General features: G+C 44.8%; 1 protein-coding gene across 2 annotated transcripts in view; it reads right to left on the bottom strand.

The window, feature by feature from the left end:
* Kcng3 (potassium voltage-gated channel modifier subfamily G member 3) overlaps positions 1 to 26,188 on the bottom strand; it is a 47,658-nt gene that overhangs the window by 19,447 nt on the left and 2,023 nt on the right. The gene's annotated exons all lie outside the window — the stretch shown is intronic.

The raw sequence follows: 26,188 nt of genomic DNA on the forward strand, positions 1-26,188 counted from the left end.
CCTGGTGACTTCTGGACCAGCATCCAGTAGACGGAGCTGGCTGCCATACTAGGACAGACTGAGAATCCAAACCAAACGTTCTCATCTGGTTAACTTCAGTCTCCTTAGAATTCTTCTTTTAACGTTTAATTATTTCTTTATCCCTAGTTCATGTGCATTGGTGTTCTGCCTGCATGTGTGTCTGAGCGAAGGTGTCTGATCCCCTGGAACTGGAGTCACGGACAGTGTGAGCTCTCGTGTGGGTGCTGGGGAAATGAGCCCAGGTCCTCTGGAAGAGCAGACGGTGCTCTTAAGTGCGGAGCCAGCTCTCCAGCCCCCCGCCCTATAATTCTTTAACCATGTACCATGCTAAGAGATGAAACTCCTTACCGATAAAAAGACCAATACAATAAAAAGTAAGGTAAATAATAGATATAGACGTGATAAATGTAGTAATCACCACACTTAATTGAGAAGAAAGTTGAGTCTTCCTGCACTTGGACAATCATAGACACGTCTTTAATCTAGCATGGAGGGACCAGCACAAGCCAAACGAGGGAAGAGCTGGGTAAGCAATAACACTTTTAAAGCGAGACAATAAAAGAACAATAACACAATCCCTCGGGGAGGTAACGGGTAATAAAGATGGAACGGGAAAGCTGAAGCTTCTCCAGTGGTAATAACGGGACCACTCTTGAGGACCAATAGCAGCTGGTGTGGTGCCGCTTCCAGAACATCATGTCGTAGCTGTAGGTAAGTGCCTAGCCAGACTGTCAGGTCCCTAGCTAACAGGGTGTGGTGTCTTAAACAAAAATGGCTCCCAGCAGTTCACTGATTTGAAGACTTGATCGCCAGGGAGTGGCACTACTTGGAAGGATTAGGGGGTGTGGCCTTGTTGGAGGAAGTGTGTCACTGGGGGTGGGCTTTAAGGTTTCAAAACCCCAAGTCAGGCCCAGCATTTCTCTTCCTGCTGCCTGCAGATCTGGGTGTAGAAATTTTGGCTCCTTCTCCATGAGGAGCATGTGTGCCTAAGTGCTGCCCTGCTCCCTGTCTTGATGACAATGGACTAACCCTCTGAAGCTGTAAGCCAGCCCCTATTAAATGCTTTCCCTTAGAAGACCTACCTTGGTCATGGTGTCTCTTCACAGCAATAGCGCACCAACTGAGACAGTGGGGTTATCATATAGGGCTGGTAGGTGGAGGATTGTATGGTAAAGGTTAGGAATCCACCTTTTACTGTATTTGTGAAAAAGCTGGATTTTCACAATTGGAATCTACAGTATTTACTGTAACTTTAAAATTTATTAAGTGTGTGTATGTATGTGCATGTGCACACAACTGCATGTGTCTCGTGTGTGTGTGTGTGTGTGTGTGTGTGTGTGTGTGTGTGTGTACTCATGGGCATGGAGATCAGGACACAACTTTTGGCAGTCACTTCTCTCCTTCCACGTTGCGTTCCAAGTGAGGCCATCAGGAGCACAAAGCAAGTGCTTTTCCCTACTGGGCCAGCCAGGACTATCATTTTTTAAAATAATGTTTTAGGGCTGGCAAAATGGTTCAGTAGGGAAAGGCACTTGGTGCCAAGACTGACAACCTGAGTTTATTCCCTCAAACCACATCATGGAAGGAAAGAACCCAACAACAAACTGTTCTCTGACCTCTGCATACGTGCACCTGTGAGTATGTGTGCAGGCATGTGTGTGTACATGTTCTGTGACCTCTGCATAGTGCACCTGTGAGTATGTGTGCAGGCATGTGTGTGTACATGTTCGCGTGTGCACACCCACACACACCACCCACACTAAATTTTGAAAAAAGCAAACAAACCAAGCCCTTAGGTATATATTATTACCACCCTTCAGGTCCACTAATTTCTTGTCGCCGTGGTATCATGCCTGTTTTCCAGATGAGGACACAGCCCCCAGGCGTAGAGGGATGCCAGGTCATGGGCACTTCGGCTTAGGGAGAAGCTAGTTGGAGACTAGCACAGTATTTCAAACAAAACAAAAGCAAAATACGAAAGACTCCAAAGCATGGGATGGTTGTGAGAAAATGAAAAGGGGGTGTCGGGGTGGGCTAGGAAGGAAGCAACATATGTCAGGGTACTCCAGAGTCCTTGGTGGTCACGTAAGATGTGCAAAAGGAAGACAGGGAGACACTGCTGCTGGGCAGGCAAAGGGGTTTGTCAAGTTGTGGCCTTAAAGGCATCCATTGAAGATTTGACAGTAGGTGGAGCCACTCACTCATTATTGTTCCTTCCGTGGTTACTATGTGCTGGTCCCCGCGCCAGGCCTGTGAGGCAGAATTGCAAGTGAGTGTGGGAACGCTCAGGGTGGAGGTGTGGTCAGTCAGGAAGCTCCAGTGCTCACCCAGGAAACACCAAGACCAAACTGGCAGATGCTACACACAAAATGAAGTAAAGCAGGGGGGACGCATCCGAGAGCCTCTGACGAGAAGACCCCGCCACTGGCTGGCCATGCACAGCATAGTCACGGCAGGGAGGATGCGGGCAGCCAGCACTGCCTGCAGGGCACAATATGGACGTTTATCTGCTGTCTTCCGTGGAGGGCCTGTGGAGTGGTGAGGATGAAAAGGAGCCAGGCAGAGCCTCCGAGACTTTCTCTAAACAGAAAGACAAGTGAGGAAAACAAAAACGACTTAGAGTCTTCCTGACAGGGCCACTTGGATCATTCTCCAGACTTTGAAGCTGCTACCCTCCTTCCACCTTTATGTGGGTCCTGGGAATCAAAGCCAGGCCGCATGGCTCGTGTAGCAAGCACTTCTGCCACTAAGCCATCTCGCTGGCCTTCTCTTGACTTAGCTGAAAAAAACAGCAATCATCTTTAGGAACAGAACTAACTAATGTAGGAATGTAACCAACCCCATCCTTTGGCTGGCTTGTCACCGTCTCACAGAGAGCTTAGGTTGTTTTGTCCTTAGCTCTCAAGTGGTGCCTAAGAATCTGGAACATTGAGTCTCTCTGACTGACCAAGAATCAGCGGGTGATATTTCACCAAAGCCATAGCCTGGGTTTCGGAAGATTACCGTGTTCCTGGTAAGCACTCACAGAGCACAATCTGAAACCTATGTTCTAAAGACTTGCTAGAGAGCCACAAAAACCCACAACAGCACCTGACCTCCCAGGCCTTGCTCTCTGGTTCCATCCGGCTCCCCTCTCAGCTCCCTACGGCAGCTTCAGGGTTCCTTTCGCACAATTCCACATCCAGGCATTTAATCTAAAGGATGCTGGAAGGAAACCTTCAACACAAGCCTGTCCCTGCTCCCCTCCCATACAGTGCTGAGCTGTGTGGTTCTCTGCATTCAAACGGCAATCCATTTCTAAAAGATTCACAAGACGAGAAAGGGCATCAACGCAGTACCTTCTTCAAACAAGACCTAATGAAAACTGATACCAATTCTTTTCCTTAATAACATTTTGATTTCAACTATAGCTTGTATCTACAGAGCAACTGTAGGATATATATGTAGATTCTCTCTCTCTCTCTCTCTCTCTCTCTCTCTATATATATATATATATATATATATATATATATATATATATATATATAGCGAGTATGTGTGTATAGAAAACAAAGTTCAAAAGTTCATTTTTCAAAACTACTCAATATTAAGCCAGGTGGTGGTGACGCACGCCTTTAATTTGAAAGGCAGAGGCAGGTGGATCTCTTTGTGTTCAAAGTCAGCATGTTCTACAGAGTGAGTTGCTGTTACACAGAGAAACCCTGTCTCAAAAAAACCAAAACCAACAAAACAACACAACAACAAGAAAATAAAAAAAATGCTCAGAAGAGTAATGCTTTTAAAGTGAAGACACTGGGCTGGTATTATTTGCCATTTTCTAGCTACAGATAAATAATGCATCCAGACTTCAAGATTATTACTTTAAATAATTATAATTATCCAATTATGTATAATAATTGAATTATTATAAATTTACATTATTTCCATTTAATTTCTGTATACTAGGTACTCACTGCAAACATTAAGACATCAATAGTCAGGGGATGCAAAGGAGCTAGGCAGAGCCTCCGAGGCTTTCTCTAAACAGAAAGACAAGTGAGGAAAACAAAAACCACTTAAAGTCTGACTTCTGCAAATACAGTTTCTAACACACATATAAAAACAAAGTTTAAATAGGGCATGAAAATTACAGGTAGTAACCTTTAATTATAGTCCTTCAGAGGTAGAGGCATCTTATAATCTTCAGGCTAGCCCGGCCTATGTAGTTAGTACTGAGACAGCCTGGACCAGGAAGTAGGAAGTGAGGCCTCGCCTTAAAAAAAATCTGTGAGTTCAAGGCCAGCCTGGTCTACAGAGCAAGTTCCAGGACAGCTAGGGCTGTTACACAGAGAAACCCTGTCTCGAAAAACAAAACAAAATATCCCATCAATTCCATCCATCAAGCTCTGTATTGGTTATTTTCTCACCACTGAGATAAAACAGGACAAGGAGACAGCTCAGGGGAGAAGGGCTCACGCTGGCTCAGTTTCAGAGGAAAGCCAGACACCATATGTGGAAGTCACGTGACGCTCACGGCAGCAGCGCCAGGAGGAAGTGGTTCCTCAGCCATTCGGCTGACCAGGAATCAGAGTTCATGTCCCCAAGGACCCACCCTCAGTGACCCACTTCCTCCAGAAGTATTTACAGCCTCCCCCCAAATGAACGCCATCACCTGGGGACCAACTATCTAATCACATGAGCCTAGGACAGGTCCTTTCAGGCAGGAGCAGGAATGTGCTCCCTACTCAAGGTTCTGCCCCTCCACAGGCCCTGAGCAACGGGACTAAAGCAACCAAGGTGGATCTTCTGAAACCACCAGCCAAAATCACAGCACCCGGAGGAGCCAGCGCTGCCGTGAGTACTGAGGTAGCTAAATGACCAACCATCACCAGATAAGTTAACAGGATGATTATGTCACAAAACGCCTGGGTCACTCTCTCCTTGTCCCAGCACACAGGAAGCAGTCTCTGTCATCTCAAGGCCCCTGTCTTCACACACACATACCAGCTTTCTTGGTTTCCCATCAGGCTTCTTGGCCTGGTCTTGACCAATCCCCACATCCCCACAAGAAAGCCTTACCACTGACTCGCAGCGTGTCTCATGTGTCACAGAGGTCTACTGTTATGGTACTTGCCCCCATTGTAGGCAGCAACAATCCTTTAAGTGTGTGCGTGTGTCTGTGGATGCAGGCACCCGAGGAGGCCAGAAAAGAGTTTCAGATCGCATGGGGCTGGAGTGTAAAGGCAGACAGCGGTGAGCTGCCGATGATGTGGATGCTCAGTGCTGTAGATGTTGGAAACCAAACTCAGATTCCCGACAAGAGCAGCATGTCTTTAGTCACTGATACTCCAACTGCCTCCTTTTTTTTTCTTTTTTAAAGAAATTAACTCCTTTTGTTTGTTTGTTTGTTTTTAAGGCAAGAGTTCTCTGTGTAGCCCTGGCTGTTTTAAACTTGCTCAGTAGACCAGGATAGTCTTGAACTCAGAGATCTGCCTACCTCTGTCTCTGAAGTGCTAGGATTAAAAATGTGCACCACCACCTCCAAAAAAAAAAAAAAAAAAAGAATTGCTTAGCAGTGGTGGTGCTCATCTTTAATACCAGCACCCAAGGCAGAGGCAGGAGGATCTCTGTGAGTTTGAGGCCAGCCTGGTCTACAAAGCTAGTTCCAGGACATCCAGGGCTACACAGAAAAAAGCCAAAAACAATGTACCACCTAATGGCATTTAGTAACATGTTAAGTACATTAATCCTGTGATAAATTTTATCACGTGTAAATCTAGTTTTATCAGTTTGTTGAAATACTTAGGACAAAATGAAATGGGGTTTTGCGGGTTTGGTGTTAAGAAAACAATTAGCAACACATGCTCCAAACTGCTGAGCCATCTCTCCAGCCCCCTAATTGTTTTCTCTGTTATTTTGTATACTGATACAATTTTAGGATATATTGATCATATTGCATTATACACTTCTACCCCTGATCAAGATACTCATGCATTGTTTACATTTGAGGTCATTGTCCTCATTTGCTGAAAAGTTGTTTAAAGATTGTTTAATATTCTAATATGAAGTCTTACTCTTTAAGTTATATAGGTATTAAGAATTATAGGTGAAAAGTTATGCATGTTTGTCACTTTTATAGTTAGACTAATCAGGTTCTTTAGATACATAGAGACTGTAATCTGCATAGACAGGTAATCTTCAACCACTTCAAAAAACCTGTAGAACATGGCATTTAAATAACTTAGGGTTCTGTTGATGTGAGACATGATTGCTCCTGGAAGCACCAATCTATTTCTGAGAGAATGTTGAGCACCGAAGACACTCCCTCCTCTTGGAACTTGTTTTCTTCTTGACAAAACTGGCCTTTGGGCAAGAAACTGTGCCTCAACCACTGACAAAATGCACAGTGTCCGGACTGGACAAGCAGGATACAAGAAAAAAAGACTGCCAAATTTTGCCAAGACAGGGTAAAATGGTTCTGAAAAATATACTGCCTCTGAAAATGATCTGTCAGTTACTCTAGGCCTTAACCAAAATTGGTTGCTCCAACGCTGCAAATGAGACTTTGGGTGATTGCCCAGGTATCCAGTTGTCTCTGTCATCTACTGAACATTTTAGAAGTTGCTTGATTGCACTTCCGGCCTACTCAAATAATATCATTTCCCTTCTTGGGCCTTCAATGGGGCTGAAGACTAGATAGTCATAGTTACTTTCCTCTTATGACTTAGCCAAGCCATTTTTAATACAAGACTTAGACTCCTTAAGATAAAATAATTATTAAAACATTTAGCATTTGTTTCTTGCTTAATGTTGTTTATGCTTGTTATAATTCTAATTTTTTTACTTGGTATCTGTTTTTATTGTATATAGTTTTGTGTTGGGTTTGAAACTCCCTTATTTAGACAAAAGGGGGAGGTGATGGGGAACCTCCTTCAGCCAATGGCCTTTGAAGAGCTGGACCAGGTTGGGCGTAGTTTTGGGTACCAAAAGATGCATGCCCACTGCGCCCCACACACACACCTGGATGCAGATTTCATTCCTGTTCCCCATGGTGATCTGAGTTCCCCCTTAAATAAAGAACCTCTTATTATACCCTATTCAGAGCTAGTGTGGGATTACTTTATTCACGTTCCCCTTCACACCAGGTATGTGCACACTATACATTCATACACACAGGGAAAATACTCATACATATGAAATAAACAAGTAAATCTTTCAAAAGACAGAAAACAATTAGAAGCTATGTATACATGGGAGGCAGAAGTATTGAGTACAAGGCTAGCCTGAGCTGCACAGCAAGGGACATCCAGGGCTACACAGCAAGACTCCATCTTAAAACAAAAGCCATTCTAGGAAATGAATAAACCAGAGGGCTAGGAGACCGGTGAGGAAACTGCTGTCCAAGCACAAAGATCGGAGTTTGATCCTCAGTTCTCACGACAAAGCCAGGCACTGGGGGACCGAGATCAGCCATCCTAGCCTTGTCAGTAAGCCAGTCCCAGGGACAGATTCTGTCGCCAAAGAGCAAAATGGTGTCAATTCTTCCCCCCAAACAAAGCAAGGTGGACAGCTCCAGACGACACCCAAGGTTAGCCTTTTACCACCACACACTTGACACACACACACCTGCACATGTGTAAACAGGCTCACACATACTTGACACACACACACCTGCACATGTGTAAACAGGCTCACACACACTTGACACACACACACCTGCACATGTGTAAGCAGGCTCACACACACTTGACACACACACACCTGCACATGTGTAAACAGGCTCACACACACTTGACACACACACACCTGCACATGTGTAAACAGGCTCACACACACTTGACACACACACACCTGCACATGTGTAAACAGGCTCACACACACTTGACACACACACACCTGCACATGTGTAAACAGGCTCACACACACTTGACACACACACACCTGCACATGTGTAAACAGGCTCACACATACTTGACACACACACACCTGCACATGTGTAAACAGGCTCACACACACTTGACACACACACACCTGCACATGTGTAAACAGGCTCACACATACTTGACACACACACACCTGCACATGTGTAAACAGGCTCACACACACTTGACACACACACACCTGCACATGTGTAAACAGGCTCACACACACTTGACACACACACACCTGCACATGTGTAAACAGGCTCACACACACTTGACACACACACACCTGCACATGTGTAAACAGGCTCACACATACTTGTGTGTGTGTGCACACACATGGAAATGACTAGCTAAGTCCCCAGTGGAGACGGGGAAAGAACTTACATCTGACAAAGCATCCAGAATGTATGAAAAACTCCTAAAACTCAGTAATAAATGCAAAAACACAAAATTTAAAAAATAGGCTACAGGGGCTAGAGAGATGGCTTGGTGGTTACGCGCACTGGCTGCTCTTCTTGAGGACCTGGGTTCAATTCCCAGCACCCATATGGCAGCTCATGACAGCCTGTAATTCCAGCTCCAGGAGAACTGCTACCCTCTGCTGGCCTCTTCAGGCACTGTACACATTATTGTGGAGACATACATGTAGCCAAAATACACATAAAATAAAAGTATTTTTAAAAATCAAGGTGCATATTTGGACAAGCACTCACAGTAAGATATGTAAAATGCCAATATGCACATTGAAATGATCAGCACTCTTATTATCAAGACAATTAAAATTACTTCAGTGTGGTGGTTGTCATCTGAAATGTCAGCACTCTGGAGGCTGGGGCAGGAGATCATCATCAACTTGAGGACAGCCTGGGCTACACAGAGCATTCCAGGCTAAGTGGGCTATAGACCTCACACACACACACACACACACACACACACACACACACACACACACACACGGGGGGGGGTGGCAGGAGGAGGAAGGGAGTAAAGGAAAGGAGGGAGGGAGGGAGGGAGGGAGGGAGGGAGGGAGGGAGGGAGGGAGGGAACCAGATAGCGCACACCTTGAATCCCAGCCCTCACGAGGCAGAAGCAGGCGGGTCTTTGAATTCAAGGTCAGCCTGGTCTACTGAAGGAGTGCCAGGACAGCCTGGGCTATACAGAGAAATCCTATCTTAAAAACCAAACAAACAAAATTAAATAAGTAATAAAAAATTAAAAAGAAAGAAGAAGAGAAATGAAAAGCACAGTGCAATACTAACACCTATCCAACAGAACTAAAACTACTGAGGTCAGTACTGATAAAGACTTCACACAACCAAAACGCCTAACAGCTCACATGGTTCTCCCCAGAGTGGGAGCACAGCTGCTCCATGGTGCTCACCAGGCTCTCCCCACACTGCGGGAGCACCCCTGTCAGCAGCAGACAGGCCGTGGCCTCGATGGCAAATATGAAATTGGGTTTTTATGGGGCCAAGGATCAAACTCAAATCAAGCGATGCCTCTAGAGACTTTGGCTGTGCCAGAGCGCAGGACATAATCAACGCATTCAAAATCTAAGTCCCTGAAGTGTGTCTTTGGTCAAGGACACTGTGCACAACTTAGAAACCAAAAACACTGTCAGGAAGACAGGACACAGAGAGAAAACCTGAGGAAGTCATAAAACAATAAATATACAGTAAATAATCAAGGGCTGACCAGGTGCCATGCACGGTGTGGCATGTCTAATCCAGCACTTAGGGTGGAGGCAGGAGGCTGCGCACCGGAGGCAGGGAATGAGAGAAGGTGTGTGCTGGCAGAGTCTGCTGCATTTACTGGCGGGCACAGCAGAAAAAAAATGTCTCTTTTGGATTTTTGAGACAGGATTTCACATGCCCCAGGCTGGAGATCAACTCACTAAATAGTGAATAACCTTAAACCACTGATCCTCCTGCCTCTACCTCTGAGTGCTGGGGTCGCCAGTGTAAAGGTGGGAGACAGGCCCTCAGACGACAGAGGGACCTGTATGGGCCCCGAGTCCTATCTGGGTGCTCCTCGGTGGAGCCCCTCTGCCTGTGGGGGAATCCCCAAGCACATGAATACATGTGTCCGATGTCAACAAACGGAATGCTTGAAAATACTGTATACTCCATAAAGTATATCCCCCCAAAAAACTTGATTTTAAAAGCTATTTCATGTGTACCAAATCAGCAATGTGAGTCTGGTCATGGAAGCCAGCTAGAACGCTGAGCACTGTGGCCATTACTCCCCTGACGGTAAGGGCATCAATCCGTGCACCAATTCCAGCTGCTGCCAGGAGAGATGTGCTATCTTCCGTCTACAAACAGGTCCTATCTGCGCACTGAGACATGAACGATGCCATTTACTGCAGCACCGCAGTAAGGGAAGGTTTCTACAGACAGACGTACAGATGCATCCCTGCCTATTATGAAGTGAAAGGACCGTGGCTATGAACATCAACATCACAACAGAAAGGGCCAGCAGCAGGCTGGGCTGTGACATCATTCCTAACAGTCATAGAAACTCCAGTGTAGTCTGAGTGCAGGGTGTGCCCCCGGAACACCCATGTTAAAGGCGTGGCTTGCCACTTGGTACTATTACTGGGAGGTGGCGGGAATTTTACAAGGTGGAGCTGAGCTAGTGGGAGGTCTTTAGGTCATTGAGTGTGTGACCTGGAAGTGAAAAGCAGGACCAGGCTCTTTATCTTCCTTTGCTTTGAGGTGAGCAATTTTGCTCCATCATAAGCGTCCAAAGACACAGAAGGAATGACAGGCCCAATCAGGCCTGGCTCCCAAACCTCCCAAACTATGAATATCTTCTCTCTGTAGGTTGACTGTCTGATATTTATCATAGTAATGAAAAGCTAATAGGCACGAACATATATGTATGAGCATACATATAAATATTTTCATCTCACCATGTAGCACAGGCTTGACTTGATCATTCTATGTAACCCAGACTACATCTGAATTCATAGCAATCCTCTTGCCTCAGCCTACCAAGTGCTGGAATTACAGACATGTACCATCACACTCGGCTTATAAGCACATACACATATAATTTATTTATCTGTATGTATGAAGGAACACGAACATGTCCCTGAAACCTGTGTGGCGGTCAGAAGCCCACTGTGGGCATCAGTTCTCTCCTTCCACCATGTGGGTTCCAGGGACGAACCGGCACAAGTACCTTTGCCCACTGATCCGCCTCCCCAGTCCTTAAATGGATTTCTAATGTACAGAAGTCAGAAGACAGTCACCGCTGTTTCGGGATATTTGTTTACACTGTGTGGAGATGTGTCATTGTGGTTGGTTTAATAAAGAGCTGACAGGCCCGTAGCTAGGCAGGAGAGAGCAGGTGGGACTTCCGGGGAGAGAAAGGCAAGATCATTAGTGAGACACAGAGGAAGTCGGGTGTACAGAATAAATGAGAGGCAAAAAGCCAAGTGGTAAAACATAGATTAATAGAAACAGGTTAATTTGAGTTATAAGAAGCTAGTTGGGAACAAGCCAAAGCAAAAGGCCAAAATCTCATAATTAATAATAAGCTTCCACGTCATTATTTGCCCCACTACGCATTGTGGATTTCAGTAGGAAGGAGGCGCCTGGTGAACTTAGACGGTGTGTGGTGGCGTTTGGTATTCTATAATCTATACTTGTGTTTGAGCCAGGGACTCTTCTATGCATTTCAGGCTGTTTTGGAACTCAATATGTAGATCAGGCTATCTCTGAACTTGAGGCATTTCTCCTGTCTCAGCCTCTGAGATGCCAGGAAAATATGCTTGCGTGGCCACACCAGGTCTATAATCTGTGTATCTGTGTGTCTTCACTCCCTAGAGACTCTCTTATGCGTAATTACCTCCTCCTCCCCCACTCCACTGAGATAGGATCCAAGCGTACAAGCTAGCCTCAGACCATAGTCAAGGCTGACCTTGAACTCCCAAGCCTCTGGTCTCCGGCTTCAGAGTGCTGAGACCACGTACCAGCACGGACATCCCCTTGGTAAAGCATGTTTCTTTTATTTTACATGCCTGACTTATTCTGCTTAAGCTTTGGTAATTGCTATTCAAGAAAAACACATTTTGACTGGCATAAGAAATTCTTCATTTAAAAAGAAAATGCCTGAATTTTGTTTTACTTTCAAGTCTGTCATATTTAAGAAAAATCCTTCAGAAGATGTACTGTAATAACTTACTACCAACATTTAAATAAATTATACAGGTTAATTGAGAAATTGGAACAATTTGTTTTAAAAACCCATTGTAAACTGTACTGTTAACTGGTGAAATTTAATTTGTATCTTTCTAGGGATTGTGAAAAACCTTTTTTATTGAACTTAGTTCTTAAATGACATATATAACAATAACTATCAATTAGGTTCAAATTGGTCTTTAATTTGGCTTTTGTAATATGAGTCAAAATTCCCCATGCATCATTTATGCACCCAAAGACAGAGTGTGCTATGCAGGGAGAACTGGGTCTCCAGCTAAACACACTCGGGACCAGGAGCTGGGATCCCCAACGCTCCCCATCACGTCACCAGCTCCACAGATTGCCCAGCATCTCCCCTGAACTGAAGACACTCATTACCTCAGCGTGTTCGGAAAAACAAGACAAAAAAAAACCTAAGACCATTCCTGGCATTGTCGGGCACGTGAGGTGAGGCCCACCTCATTTCCTTCACTCGCTCTGCGCCACACGCAAGGTGCACGAGCAAAGGTGTTCACCATGTGACAGGACGGGAACAAAACTGTGATAGTTGTCTTTCTGTGTCTGAGTTACCTCATTCAATATGATGTTTTCTAGCTCCATCGATTTGCCTGCAAATTTCAAGATGTTATTTTTTTCTGCTGTATAGTACTCCAGTGTGTAAATGTATCACATTTTCCTTATCCATTCTTCAGTCGAGGGACATCTAGGTTGTTGCCAGGTTCTGGATATGACAAACAATGTTGCTATGAACATATCTGAGCACATATCATTGTGGTATGTTTGAGCATCCTTTGGATATATACCCAAGAGTGATATTGCTGGGTCTTGGGGAAGGTTGTTTCTTAATTTTCTGAGAAATCACCACACTGATATCCAAAGAGGCTGTACCAGCTTGCACTCCCACCAGCAATGCAGGAGGGTTCCCTTTACCCCACAACCTTTCCAGCATAAGTTGTCATCAGTGTTTTCGATCTTGGCCATCCTTACAGGTGTAAGATGGAATCTCAGAGTTGTGTGCTGGTCTCTTTGATGCGCGGCATGAGTTCCTCTGCAGCACAGCTGTGTGTCGTCTGGGACTGCACACAGAGTATACCAATGGGCCGAGTGATGCAGATTACAGAATGCTGACAGGGCTGGATGTGGGGTTGAGGCTGGCCTGGAACTCACCCTGTAGCCTAGGCTAACCTCACACCCTCAGCCCTCCTACCTCAGCCTCCAGGGTGCTGGAACCACAAGCTCACATCACCATGGCCAGGAATTCACCTTCAAGGTTGAATTTTATCAATAGCTACAAATACTGCCCACTGGTCTCCTCAAACACTTACCTCATTCATTTCAGAGAAAATAATCTGCGCCACATTCAACCCTGAAAAAATGTGGAGTATCAAGGTATCAGTAGTATTCCTGACTAAAGTAATTACAGCTATGAGGTAGCGACGAAAATAATCTTATGGTTGGGGTCCTCACAACCAGAGGAACTGTACTAAAGGGGAACAGCATTAGGGAGGGGGGACGCACTGCACTAAGGTATCTTAAGGGCCCTAAAATCATAAACTTCCAACACGTTGCTAAAGTGCCTGCCCTGATTTACCAGGACCTAGTCCATGAATTCAGGGTTTGGTCGCCCATCCCCTCCGCACTCACCACACATTTACCAGCACAGGGTACATGTGAACTCAGGGTGCAGCAATCAATTGTGACTGTACCCACTGTACCCAGCCATCTCACAGTCTACTCCTACACAGTGAACCTCCGAGGTGTCGGAGCCAGAACCCGGGCATAAATATCTTGACAGAGGAATCTTAGAAATGAGGGGAAGGGAGGGGGATGAATATGATCAAAGTGCTTGGTGGGTGTGTATGAAATTCTCAATAATTGAATCAAAATAGAAGGGAGGGACGGATGGACAGACAGAGGGAGGGAGAGAAAGGGAGAAGGGGAGGGAGGGAGGGAGGGAAGGAGGGAGGGAGGGACGGAGGGACGGAGGGAGGGAGGGGGAGAGAGAGAAGCTATGGCCTTCTTGGGCTACATAGAAACTTCCAGGTCAGCCTAGACAACTTAGCAAGACCTTATCTCAAAATAAAAACAAAACAAAAAACCAGCATGAAGCTGAGCATAGTGACATACACCTTTAATCCCAGCACTTGGGAGGCTAGAGGCAGGTGGATCTCTGTGAGTGCAATATCAGCCTGGCTTATATAGCGAGTTCCAGGACAGCCAGAGCTACATAGTGAGACCCTGTTTCAAAAAAAAATCACATATACATACATACATACATGTGAATTAGGCAAACCTTGAATGAACAGAGTGGTTGCCAGCTGAGAATGTGATTTCCCTTTATCAAGCACAGAGCGTAGATAAAGTCCTCAGTCCACCCCAACTAGGACTGGATAATAAGTTTCAGTAAAGAGAAAGCAGAACAATTTGGGGTCAGGATGCCTCAGTAGGATCCAAGGGCAGCAGCTGACACCAGAATCACGAGAAACAACCGTTAGTCATTAATCTTCAGACACCCAAAAAGGTGAAGCAATTGCTATGCTGATTTCTACGAAGTGGGAAACTCAGGCCCAGAGAAGCACTGTGCCTGAGAACTCTCGGCTGGACACAGAGGAAAAAGTACAAGCTTGGGCCAGGCCTGGTGGTAAAAGTCTGCTCTCCTATCTGAGGCTGGCTGGATGATCACAGGTCCTGCCTCAGTGGACCACCTGGGGTAACCCAGTAAGATTCTGTCAATAAAATAATAAAATAATAATAATAATAATAAAAGATTTAGGCATACAACTCAAAGGTAGAACTCTTACCTAGCATGTGTGAGCCCCCGGGCTGAAGAATGCTGAATTACTAAATGTGTGAACTCAGATCTGAGTGAGGTCATCATTTCAGAAGGCAGGGGAGTGTGGGGGGATGGACTTCCTCTGTAGGTAGCCAGGTTGTCTCTTTGGGGGCTTGCTTTTTGAGACAGAGTCACACATAGCCAAGGTTGACCTTGAACTTGATCTCCTGATCCTTTTGCCTCTGTCTCCCAAGTGCTGGGCTTCTGGTCATGCACCATCATGTGACCTGAAGGTCACATTATTACAACTGCTCGATTTGCCAGACAGTGCACAATCAATCACCATAGCTGCTTTTCAGTGAAACCTTAGGCACAGACACTGAAATCTGAATGCCTTACAATGTGGAGTAATTTGAATGTAACTGGCCCCCATAATCTCATAGGGAGTGGCATTAGGAGGCGTGGCTTTGTTGGAGTGGGTATGGTCTTGTTGGAGGAGTGTGTCGCTGTTGGGGGCAGGCTTGAAGGTTTCCTATGCTCAGGATGCTGCCTAGCACCTCAGTCAACTTCCTGTTGCAAGCTACTACTCCAGCACGTCTGTCTGCATGCCGCCATGCTCCCCGCCATGATGATAATGGACTAAACTTCTAAACTGTAAGCAAGTCTGTTAAATGTTTTCTTTATATGAGTTGCCATGGTCATGGTGTCTCTACAGCAAGAGAAAACTAAGATAAAATGTTAAGTCACAAAATACGTCGGAATTTTGTTTTTGGTTTGTTTTTCAAAGTGTCTGCAGGCTTTTATTTGAGACACTGCTTCTGCCTGAAGCCTTACAAGTTTATACGCCAAGAGACCTAGCTTTTCTTTTTCTATTTAAAAATCCAACCAGTGAGCTGGGTGTGGGGGGATGCACAGAAAATTTGAGCATATTTTATGCTTCTATAAACTCACAACCAAACCATATGATTAAAATAGTATGGACTGCCATTTGTCTGTGCACGGGTTCAGTTCACACTGGAGAAAACAATAATCATTCAGTCATCCATTCCTCTGTATGTGTGTGTCTGTGTGTCTGTGTGTGTCTGTGTGTGAGTGAGTGAGTGAGTGAAAGAGAGGAGAGAGAGAGAGAGAGAGAGAGAGAGAGAGAGAGAGAGAGAGAGAGAGAAGGGGGAAGAACAGACAATAAGCCATGGCCTAAGAATTGGAAAAAACAGTGAGTTCAAGGCCAGTCTGGTCTACGGAGCTATTTCTAGTACTGCCAGGACTACACAAAAAAAACCCCTGTCTCTCGAAGAACAAAATAAAACAAAACAAAGAAAAGAATTGGAAAGCTAAAGCCAAGAAAGTTTAAAATCTACTTTAGGGCTGGTGTACACACCACACACACACACACACACACACAGGTATGTTATTGGAGCTACTACTTCCCATTACTTGGTGAATTTGCCCCCAGGCCCACATGTATCGGGGATCCCTCTGGCTTGACCACTCATTAAACAGTGAATATAATTCTCGCCTATGAGGTAGGTCTGCCCCCATGTTAAGGGTCTATGAGAAGGGTCTAGCAGAGAGAAGTCCAGACCGTGGATGGTGAGCGGAGAATCAGAGGCCATTTTCCAAACTGTATGACTGAAACCATCTTGTTGAAACAGTCTCAGGCAAGTACTCACTGAGTGAATCATAGCACACTCACACACTGAAATACTACCCAGACATTAGAAAGTAGTAGGCCATGGTGTCGTAGACCTATAACCCCAGTACTAGGGAGGCAAATGGTCAGGATTTCACAGCCAACCTGAGCTATACTGCCAAATTCCATTAAGAAAGAAAGGAAAGAAGAGGCAAAAACAAACTGATATGGACAGAGTTCCAAGATGCATTGTTAAGTGAAAAAATAAAAAGAAAATTCTTGGGGGCCAAAGAGATGGCTCGGCAATTGAGGGTGTGTAATGCCCTTGCAAAAGCCCCATGTTTCTTCCCTGCACCCACATCAGGCAGCTCCCAACCCCTCTAACTCCAGTTCCAGAGAATCTGTGTTTCTGACTTCTGCAGATGTATGCACATACCCATATGTACACACACAGACACATAGAGTTCATTTTTAAGATAAAACTACTGAATAAGATTATAGAGTAACCCCAGTTATGAATATTTTTAACATATGTATAATATACACTCTTATCTATGCATATGTTTACATGCATGTGTGCATATCTATGTGTGTAATGCATGGAAAATTCCTGAAAGAATATTCAGATACAGGAAGTGGAACAGAGGATCAAGAGTTCAAGGTCATCCTCAGCTTCAGGAGGTTTAAAGCCAGCCTGGCCTACAAGAGAGAGAGGTCGGGAAGAGTACCCAGGAACTTCATGGAGCCTGAGGAAAATGGGACATGGTATTGCTTGACATTCTACATCCCCCAAACACATGTGGGTGACATTTTCATTAAAAATGATAAACAAAAAGAGCATTTAAAATGATTTGCTCACCAAAGTGAGAAAAAAAAACCTTTATTAGAAAAAAAGACATTGACAAAATAAACTTTCCACAGAACGGTCAAATGGCAGCAGACATAAAAACCCTCCCCACACTTGAAAGTTCAGGGGAAAGAAGAGGGCTTAACTGAGGCCCTGGGTTATGTCCAATCTTATCAGAGATCTATTAATTACCAGTTGAAAAAAATAACCGTCTTATCTGCCGCGTGAAAGCCTGGAGACCTTCCGTCTGCAATTTCAATACTGCTCTTATTTTTAACATAGTCCAAAGCCCATTGGGTTTATGTAATATTGAACACAAAGGCAGGGGAAATAACACAATTGATTTTTAAATTTCCATCACCTCGCTGCTTCGTTTTGACTCCTGAAATTTTCTTAACAGGGGCTTAAAGCAACACGAGAAAGTTAAACACTTTACAAGCTCCTCAAATTCTTAGCACCACGGCGGAGCAATACAAATAAAAGATCAAAATCCCCACATGAAGCAACTGCAACAAAGAACGGCTAAAGAATAGATCAAAATTATCATAAGGCTTTGCAATGCCAAACTGATTAAAAACTCGGAGTCATCCTACTGCGTCTGACGGAGAGGACACGAGCCCACAGATAAAGGGAGCAGGCACAGCTATTATACTGGACCTGCCTGACCGAAGTAGCTATCAAAGGGTAGATTTTTTTATAAAAACAGCCACTAACGTTTAGTAATTTTTTCACAATTCTTAAAAAGGATTTATTTACTTTTAGTTTACATGTATGAGTGGTTTTTTTTGTGTGTGTGTGTGTATATACACACACACACACACACATGCCTGTGTTCCACATGCATGCAGTACCCTTGGAGGCCAAAAGAGGGTGTGAGATCCCCTGGAACTGGAGCTGCAGATGTCTGTGAACCATCAGGTGGATGCTGGGAGCAGAGCCAGGTCCTCTTCAAGAGCACTAACCACCGAGTCATCTCTCCAGCCTGGGGTCTCAGGGCATAATCAGGGTGCTCTCAGATCAGCAGTCTTTCTGCTCAGCCCTCTGAATGCTGGGATTTGTGCATGCGCCACCACAACAGGCAGAAGCTTAGTAATCTTACAGAGTAACTTCTCTATACGATACAGTGCCTAAGAGAACAGGAATCTCAACTCTAGCTAGAAGACAAAACTGCCTGGAGAATCTACTCTATCTAATCACTCTGATAAAGCAAAAAAAGAACGCTGCCAAAGATGAATTAGTTATACTCCATTTGTTCATCTGGGGGCCTGTGAGTGTTCACACCACAGAGCTTTGCTAAGATGATGTCATAGCCCTCTCCCGAGTCGGCTTCAGTCATACAGCAGGGGAAATGCTCTCTGATTCTGATTTTCTGATCCACCTTCTGGGGTGCTCCTCATGATATCCCCCAAAGAGGAAGCAGACCCCATAGAAAAGAACTGTATTCGGTGCTCAGTATGTGTGGGCTGAAGTGGTCAGACCAGAGGCACCATGATGCCTGCAGGTCTGAGGACATCTTCACCCAGTCACATCTGATTCCTTCCTAGTCCAGGGAACCCTTACATTATGAAGGTCCCCAAGGCCAGGTAAGATGGACTGGCCAGTGATACTTTTGACAAGAGTTAGGAGGTGGAGCCTATGAGAAAGGAATTAGGCCCCTGGGGTAGAATACTTGAATGGGCTGTTGGGACCCTGGCTCCTTCCTACTTTACTTCCTGGACACGAAGTGTGTAGTGTCCCATGCCTTGTGCTCCAGCCAAGATGGGCCGCACTGCCATTGCCCCAGAGCAACAGGACCAAAAGACCATGGATTGAACCCTAGGAGCCATAAGTCAAGATAAACCATCCCTCCTTGCAAGTTGCTCCTGTTGGGTATTTTCTCAGTGATGGAAAGCTGATACACCTGCCCTAGGAGATGTCGTAAAAAATACATCACTGATCCAAGTCCAATCCCTTCTCACCTTCTCCAGAACAGTGTTCCTAGGCAGAGGCTCACCTTCCTGCCTGACAGGTCTTAGAGTATCTGTCTGTTGTTGATCCCTAAGGAGCTGGGGACATGGCTTAGCAGGTACTTGGCAACATGCATGAGGCCCCTGGGCTTAATCACAGATATATAGAAAAAGTCAAAAACATCAGAACATATATGTTCCTTTTGAAAACCTCCAGGGGGCTGGAGAGATGACTTAGTGGTTAAGAGCACTTGTTCTTATAGAAGACCTGGCTTTGATTCCCAGAATCCACCTGATAGCTCATAAACACCCATAGGTTCAATACCAGGGATCCCATGTCCTTTTCTGACTTCCACAGGCACCAGACATGCATATGGTGCACAGACATACATGAAGGCAAAACATGCATAAAATAAAATACATAAGACAAAAATAAAAACAACAAAAAAGACACACTTCCGTGCCTGAAGAGATGGCTCAGTGGTTAAGAGTACTCACTGCTGTTCTTTCAGAGGACCCAGGTTCAATTCCCAGCCCCTACATGGCAGCCCACAACTACCTGGAATTCTCACACAGACATACACGCAGACAGAACACCAATATATATATATATAATAAAAATAAATTATTTTTAAAAAATTTCCAAAGTTTGTGTCATGCTTGTAAGAAAACGCAAGCGCCTTCCACACAGCGGGGGCTCCTCTGCTCTGCCAACTTCTTCCACACATTTGCCCCGGGAGTAAATTCCAGTCCAGCAGGTGGGCAGTCCTTCTATAAGCCAGGTCCCCTGCCTTCTCAAAACCTTTGCATTCACCGTTGTTCCTGCCCAGAACCCCCTTCCCTCCAGTTTGTCTGCCCAGGATTCAAGGTCACCTTTTGCAATCTGAAATTCTCGGGCATTTGTTTACTGTTTTCTGTCTCCCCACCCTACTATCTGGCTAGAAAGTTCGAGGAGACTAGAAACCCCACCTCATGAACCTGTGCACCCATGGCCTGCCAATCACAGAAACTTACGCAGTGACGGATGCTCAGAATCCCCTCACACACACCCAGGAAACGTTTTGCCCAGGCTGGCCCAGAGCCAGCCTCATGATAATTTGTTTTAACTATCATCTATTTTTTCCTCAACTAACAGCAAAAATCTGCTTGAACACTAGGCAGTGCTCTGTGAGAACAATAGGCCGTGGTGGTTGTCTTTTTTTTCCTCTTTTTTTTTATTGATTTTTATTGAGCTCCACATTTTTCTCTGCTCCCTTCCCTGCCTCTCCCCTCCCCCTTTCAATAATCCCCCCCCAAGATCCCCTTGCTTCTAATTTACTCAGGAGATCTTATCTTTTTCTACTTCCCACGTAGATAAGATCTATGTAAGTCTCTCTTAGTGTCCTCACTGTTGTCTAAATTCTCTGGGATTTTGGTTTGGTTTGTAGGCTGTTTTTCTTTGCTTTATGGTTAAAAACCACCTATGAGTGAATACATGTGATAATTGTCTTTCTGTGTCTGGGTTACCTCACTCAAAATAGTGTTTTCTAGCTCCATCCATTTTCCTGCAAAGGTGGTTGTCTTTTACCAAGGGTCTTAGAGAACAAAGTATTTCAATTCATAAAGAATGAATCCACAACTTTATCCCAACAGCTCTTTAACCTGTGTGGCACTTTGAAAGAAAATGGTATTCAAGGGGAGTGGCACTATTAGGAGGTGTGGCTTTTTTAGAGTAGGTACAGCCGAAGGAACTATGTCACTATGGAGGTAGGTTTTAAGGTCTTCCTTGGTCAAACCTGATTTTTCTTAACACATAATGAATCCACAGTCCCTCATTTCCTGTGGAAGCTAAAGCAAAACCTCTTCTCCAAAGTAACATGCCTTTTGACTTAAAATTTAAAGTCAAAGCATTATATATATATATATGGAGAGAGAGAGAGAGAGAGAGAGAGAGAGAGAGAGAGAGAGAGAGAGAGGTTTAATCCAGCAGCATTTATAATCAAGTGTCTTTTAGCAGCTTTTGCTCCTTCCTCAGTCATCAAACAATTTAAAGACAACGCAATAACATACAGTATCCAGACTCTCTGTATTTTTCATCTTTACGTGGCTTTACTTTAACCTCTATTTCTTTTATTTTTATTTTTAATTTTTGGCTTTTTGAGACAGGCTTTCTCTGTGTATCTTTGGTTGTCCTGGAATGGAATTTATTCTGTAGACCAGGTTGTCCTTGAACTCATAGATATCTGCCTGCCTTTGCCTCCCAAGTGTTGGGATTAAAGGTATGTGCCACTATACCCAACTACTCTCTTTTTTTCTTTTAAGGACTTTATCCTTTTGTTTTTCTTTTCCAAGCCTACATATATTTTTTAACACACTGTAAATTGTCTAGAGGCTTTTTTGTCTGAAACTATCTTTACTGTATCTCTCTTTTAATTTGCTGAGCAATATGGATAGGATTAAAGCTGTGGCTTTGACAGCTGGATCCAGCCCATTCCTTAGCTTTCTGAGATTCTACCCTCATGGCAGAGGTACTGGCCAGAGCCATGTTTATTGCCACAACTCTATGGCATTTCAAGGTCCCTGCCACACCAAAAGCGCACAGCCAGCTTTTCATCAACACCAGTTAAGTGTTTTGTAGCAGAACCTCTTTAAAGAGCTGCAAGGTTTTGTAGCTAAAGTTGAGTCAGGAAGCTTCTCTTAAATGAGAGTATTTGCCTCTAGCAAAGAGAGCAAGCCCGAGAAATTGCTACCAAGAAACCATGCTTAATGCTGTTATTTTGTGTGTAGAATTAGTTCCCAAGCTCTCTCAGGTTCTCTGTGGATGCAGTTGTCCACATGTTGGTCACTATCTGTTGACAGGGGTTTCTGTCCTGCCCGGTTCCCACAGTAGTCATTAAGTCCCAAAGAAATCACACAGTGGTCTACATTAATTGTAAACTGATTAGCATATTAACTCAGGCTTCTTATTAACTCTTATAACTTACATTAGCCCATAATTCTTGTCTGTGGCTTGGTACCTTTTTCGGCGAGGTAGTCACATCTTGCTTGCTCTGTGTCTGGCTTCCTCTCTGTCTGGGTGATGACTGTAGACTGCAACTTCTCTCTTCCCAGAATTATTGTTGGCCCGCCTCTACTTCCTGCCTGGTCGCCTGCCTCTACTTTATGCCTGGCTACTAGCCAATCAATGTTTAATTAAAATACAAGTGATAGGGTACAGACCATTATCCCACAGCACTCTGTCTCAAAAATCGAAAAAAGGTGGAAAGTGACTTAAGAAGGCATCTTACATTAATTTTTGGTTTCTACATGCACACACACCTGTATACACACCTGTATATACACTTCTGCACACATAACCTGCACATGTGTGTGCACACACACACACCTGTACACACCCACACAAATCTCTGTGTGTGCACATTTCACTCCCCCGGCCAGGTATGGTAGTACACACACACCTGTACACACACACATACACGCTTAAACACACCTGTGTGTGTGCACAATCCAACTCCCAAGCTAAGTATGGGGTACTACAAACCCACACCCGTACACACACATGCACAGCCACACACATCTGTGTGTGCACCTTCCACCCCCCTAAGCCAGGTATGGTAGTACACCCCCACACCCCCACACCCCCACACCTCTGTGTGTGTGCACATTCCACCCCCTCCCAGCCAGGTATGGTAGTACACACCCACACACACATTCCACCCCCTCCCAGCCAGGTATGGTAGCACAGGCCTGTAATCCCAGCATGAGGGAGGTCAAGTTAAGCAGGAAGACGAACACCTTAAAGTGTATCCTTGGATACAATCGAATCTCAAGCCACCCTGGGCCACACGAGATGCTGTCTCAATATCCAGCTACCCCAAGCCCCCTAAGGAAGGGAAAGCATGTTCCGAGCTGGCATGTTACACACCTGTGATCTCAGGACTAAGGAGGTTGAGTCAGGAAAATTGTTGGTTTAGGCAACATAAGATTGTCTTGAAAATAAGATGGCAGGGGGAGGGGGGGCTGGAGAGATGGTTCAGTGGCTAAGAGCACTGGCTGTTCTTCCAGAGGATCCTGTTTCAATTCCCAGCACCCACATGACAGCTCACAACTGTCTGTTAACTCCAGTTCCAGGGGATCTGACACCCTCTCACAGAGTATATACAGTCGGAACACCAGTGCACATTAAATAAATAAATCTTTTTTAAAAATGGTGGTGGGGGGGTTTATGAATGAGTTTACCTGCCTTCAAGGACTTTTCTTCAAATCTAGCATAGGAGCTACAATGTGTTTACGAGGAAATGCCATCTAGGAAGGTCGTAACAAATGACATATAAATAGTACAAACTAGCAACCTCTCAGGGTTGGGAGGGAACATCTCCCCATAAAGGCTTTGAAGAGAACCTAAGTGAGCCTGAATGATCATTTCATGGGGTTGGCAACTGCACTGTGAGGGGCACGGAGGCATCTTGGGGACAAATGATCAGGACAGACTCGACAGAAAAGAGGTACTGAGTGTTCCCAGCTCCCGGAATCAGCCTGGCCTGGGGCTTCCTTCTTTACACTGCTCGGAAGAATCTCACTTCTTCCTCGTATAGACCAGAGTTGTTATTTGGTCTCTATTCTCACAAGCTCTTGAACCCCTAGCAAAGACTTCCGAACTCGTTTTTGTTTTTGCAGGGCTGGGGATCGAACCCAGGGGCTTTTGTACAACTGAACTAACATTCCCAGCCCCCTGCTCCTTTCAGGGGACAGGGTCTTACTGTGATGTAGCTCGGGTCTCCCTATGATGGATCACAGGCTCCAGCTCCTGTGGAAGAATGACAGCTGTGTGCGTCCACGCCTAGTCATCTTTCCTGGGTCCAATCTCCTCCCTCTCCAACCATGGTACATACTTAACACATTCTCTGCTTTCTACAGGTAAGGCCTCGGCACAGATGACACAAACCAACCGAGAGGTAGCCATGGCTGCAAAGTAGAGTTCTTCACATTATTCAAACATACTCTCCAGCCACCTCACGCGCTATCACTGGATTCTCACTCCCTAAACATAACATACAAGTTTCATGCCTATGCCCACGCTGTTCCTTTTGCTGGAAAACTCTATTTTGCTCTCAAGCAAGACACAGGATGGTGCAGGTTGCATAAACCAGTTTATATAAGTGACACCCCCTGCCAGTGTCGGACAGTGCACAACCTTCCGAGGATGGCTTGTTTCCACCCTCCGTGACCTTGACGGCTTTCTCAGAAGAACTCAACTCTTGGAAACCCATTGTGCCTCTGAGTTCTGCGTCAACTTTTCTTCACAAGAAAGTTACAGTATTTGGAAGTCACAGCTGCAGCGAGTGAGCAAGTGGAGCACTCAAAAGCGACAGACTGTGATGAGATGAAACAAGATTGGTGAGCTGGGAGGCCGCGCCATAAATACGTAGCGGACACTTGCCTAGCAGGTTACCGTTAATGGCACGTCTCCAAGGGGAAGGAGGGGACTTTGGCTTTACTTAGTGGATTCCTGGTCAAAGGAGCAAAAGGATATAGCCTCACGGTAGCTGCCACAGGCTGGCAGGGACTGAGAGACTATAAAATGCCAGCGGAGGCTTCCTGTGCCATGTGCGACATCCTCATCCGTGTGATCTGGGATTACAGACACTGGCTTTCTTATACCTACACTCACAGGGAAAATCTTAAAACTGGGCCATTAAGGCAAGAAAAACATGCATTTGCCTGAAATATCTGTGTATCTAGGAAACAGTTTGACTTGAATAATTATATACGTACTTAAGATACGTATACACAAATAAGCCTTACTCTATCTTTCTCCCTTCCTTTGCAGCCCCCTCCCCCAATCTCTCCCGCTTCCGTTCTGGGTTTCTCTTTTTATCTAAAATCAGTATTCAGTCTAAAGCTTTACATGAATGATCTTTCTCCCCCACACTCCCCCTTCCTTCAAAAAAAAAAAAGTAACCACTCACTGAGTTCCCTGTTCTTGCTTACTTCTCTCGATGTAGTCAACTCCCTCAAAATCTGTATTTATCAGACAGCCCTCCTGTTTGCTTTGCTGATGAGCTCGGTCCATCACTAACCTTCGAGTTCTGTATCTGTTGACGAATCGTTTCAAAGCTGGTCAACTCAGGGCTCATTTTTTATGACGTTCCCCAACACAAAAAATCAAGGTCACTTTATTTATTCAAAGAAGTTAATTTCATTGTCTTTTTGGGGCACCAAGGAAATAATTCCTATCTGTGACGTGAAAACAGAACCAAACACACAAAACATTATAATGAGTTTCCTGATTTACTTCTTTTCCAAGCATCGATCTTGGATTTCACACCCAGGTGGCATACTGGTAATGGTCTCTGCTACTAGCCCCTTGTAGTTACTCCTAAGATGCATACAGAAAGCTTCACTCCCTAGAGGAAGAGTATTCTCCAGAAGCTATCCACTGCTGAACCAACAAACACCAGGGTCTCTAGCACACCCAGACCCATCAGGAAGACTCCGGGGTGCGACCTGGACTTCAGAGTGAATGGAGGAAAAAAAAATTAAAACAGAAAGTGATTGGAGAGGGGGAACCTTCAAAGAACTCTCAACAAAGGGGAAAAGAGATTGCACAGTTTGGGTTTTATGCCCAAAATGGCCGTCTCCTCTGAAAGTCCAACTTTAGTCTGCTTATTCCTCCCACCAAATATGCAAAATAAACTCACTTGTTCTAAAAACAGAAACGTGTTATCGCCATTAAGAGGTAAGTACGAACCCAGGAAAGATTCAAGTATTTTCCTTTCATCCTAGTAAGGGAGGGTGGGGGAGACACTTAACTACCGAATCCTGCTTCTGGGTTTGGGGAAGTTTCAGTTTTTCTTCTCTCCCAAAGTAATGGCTATTT

This window comes from Microtus pennsylvanicus, chromosome 21, assembly GCF_037038515.1.
Source record: "Microtus pennsylvanicus isolate mMicPen1 chromosome 21, mMicPen1.hap1, whole genome shotgun sequence".
Lineage (NCBI taxonomy): Eukaryota > Metazoa > Chordata > Mammalia > Rodentia > Cricetidae > Microtus > Microtus pennsylvanicus.